The sequence below is a fragment of the Zeus faber genome (genome assembly GCF_960531495.2).
Source record: "Zeus faber genome assembly, chromosome: 11".
In the NCBI taxonomy this organism is placed as follows: domain Eukaryota; kingdom Metazoa; phylum Chordata; class Actinopteri; order Zeiformes; family Zeidae; genus Zeus; species Zeus faber.
Window position 1 is genome coordinate 31,901,918 of NC_137205.1, and position 2,500 is coordinate 31,904,417.

At 44.1% G+C, this 2,500-nt stretch overlaps 1 protein-coding gene across 1 annotated transcript in view; it reads right to left on the reverse strand.

Annotated features, from left to right (window-relative positions):
• LOC307237438 (voltage-dependent T-type calcium channel subunit alpha-1I-like) overlaps positions 1 to 2,500 on the reverse strand; it is a gene marked incomplete at both ends in the record, with an annotated part of 155,785 nt that overhangs the window by 97,436 nt on the left and 55,849 nt on the right. The gene's annotated exons all lie outside the window — the stretch shown is intronic.

A 2,500-nucleotide genomic window follows, 5' to 3' on the forward strand; every position in this document is an offset into this window, starting at 1 on the left:
CATGCGTCTGAACTGCTTCACCTGGTGTTTCCTGGTAAGACTGAGCTGAGCTCTGATTCCCAAACCACTTCACATGAGCACAACGTAAATATGAAAGAAACTTCTAGAAGTTTTATTTCTATGAAGATCATACGCTGAGGTCGGCTGAAGGGCAACGTTTCCACTTTGACCTTGTTAAAATGGATCAACAGCTATGATTCTGTCTTTGTGATTATCTTCAACATCTAGATGGTTATTGAATATATTGTTGCTTGGATACAGAGATCTGACAGGAGGTCAAATGTCGAAAACAAAAGCACACGTCAGACAGAGCCCAGGTGACTGGACCACGCCCCAAGTGTTAAAGTCGACGTATTCAGCCCCGAACTCACAGCTGCCGTTTCAATGTTACAAAGGGATGGAACTTCCAGGATGTTTTGTTTTATTACATATTACTTCACCGATTCCAGCCAAGACTTCTTCGGGCGTGGCTAAAACCATTTCAGGCGTGGTTAAAATCAGTTCAGGCATGGCTAAAGCTGTTTGGGCGTGGCTAAAACCATTTCAGGCGTGGTTAAAATCAGTTCAGGCATGGCTAAAGCTGTTTGGGCGTGGCTAAAGGCCATTTTGGGCGTGGCTAAAAGCCGTTTGGGCGTGGCTTAAGCTGTTTGGGCGTGGCTTTACTGGATATTTTGAGCCAACCAGCAAAGTTTCCTGAACTAAGATGGGCAGATCAGTGGGTTTAGAAAGAAATACACACTAAATACACACTGAGGCAGCGGGCGGGGCAGGTTGGTGATGAAGCAAGTGAAGAGAAGAGAGAGAGAGAGCGAGAGAGAGAGACAGAGAAACAGAGAGAGAGAGAGAGACAGAGAGACAGAGAGAGAGAGACAGAGAAACAGAGAGAGAGAGAGAGACAGAGAAACAGAGAGAGAGAGAGAGACAGAGAGACAGAGAGAGAGAGAGAGACAGAGAGACAGAGAGAGAGAGAGACAGAGAGAGACAGAGAGACAGAGAGAGACAGAGAGACAGAGAGAGAGAGAGCTTCCATTGTACAAGTGGAAAAGCAGCTTTCTGTTCACTGCTGCCTCCAGGGTGTTGTGGCTCAGTGGGAGCCTGGCATCTGTTGGCGAGTCATTTCCACGCTGTGCTAAGCTGTTTGTGCCCCCAAACCCAAAGCACTTCCACAGGAGAATCACCGCTGCTCGCCAAGTGTGTGTGTGTGTGTGTGTGTGTGAGTGTTTATTTCTGTGGAGGAACCATCGTGAATGCATGCTTTTGTATCCGGATTGTATTCTGCAACGGGTTTTTCTGCTGCACACATGACTGTGCATGTCTAGGTGTGTGTGTGTGTGTGTGTGTGTGCGTGTGTTTGCGTGTGATGTACCGTGCTTCTATCGATATTCAAACCCAATTTGTCGTTTACATCGTGCAGGTGCAACAGAGAACGCCGCCCAGGCGTGGTGTTTGTTCGGACTGTGAACGGGGAAATCATTTCTCCGCCGGAGGTGAAAGAAGAAGCGACTCGATGTCCGTCCAGTTGGAGGTGAAGGTTTCCCCTGCGGCTACACCTCCCTGCTCCCTCCATGCCAGCTTGGATGCAGAGGGGTCATTGTAATCAAGCAGGAAGGAAGGACTCCACTCTTGGGAAGAACCAAGATTCTGGGTTTTGGTCAAAGTTGGAATCCATGAGGGTTGCTCACGTTGCTTATGCTGTAGCCACAGTTATATAAAAATCGTTTTTATTTTTTATTACTATTTTTTTATGTTACACAATGTAACCAATATGGTTACATCCAGATCGGTGCGTTTTTATTTTATTTTACGTCTCCTCATGGAATTAAGCGATTCAGCGATTTGAACAATTACAAGTCATGACGTTCAATCAATCAATCAATATTCTACTGTGATTGAAGGTTTTTCTTTTTTATAATTCAATAGTTAAAGATATGTTTTTCATATCAACTCATCTCATTTCATCATAACACTTGGGCGTGGCCGACGGGAAAGAGCAGTTTATATGTTGACTGTATTCAGTGCTGTGTTGGTCATACTATAGAACGATTTATTGCTTCTGTTTAGTGATCAATACAGAAGATAAGCAATTTTTTTTATATATCACAACTACATCCCAATCCCAATATTGGTCTAAATAATCACATTTGATTACTTTTATTCTGTTTCTAGTCTTATTCTGTTTTCTAGTGTATCACTTCCTGTTTCGACTCGCTTACTTCCTGTTTTGAGTCTCTCACTTCCTGTTTCTAGTCTCTAACTTCCTGTTTCTAGTCTCTTACTTCCTCTTTCTAGTCTCTCACTTCCTGTTTCTAGTTTAAGGCTAGTGCAGCTGAAGCCTAAAGAGCTGATTAGAAGTGTAAAAGAGTCAGTAAAGCCCTGATAAAAGCCACAGTGTGCGACCTTGTTACTCAGTCTAGAATATGACTTTAAATCATCGTTTGCCCATTGAATGCGTTGAAGCTCAGTGAGAACCTGCAGCAGAGCCAGTGCCACGTTTCTCAGG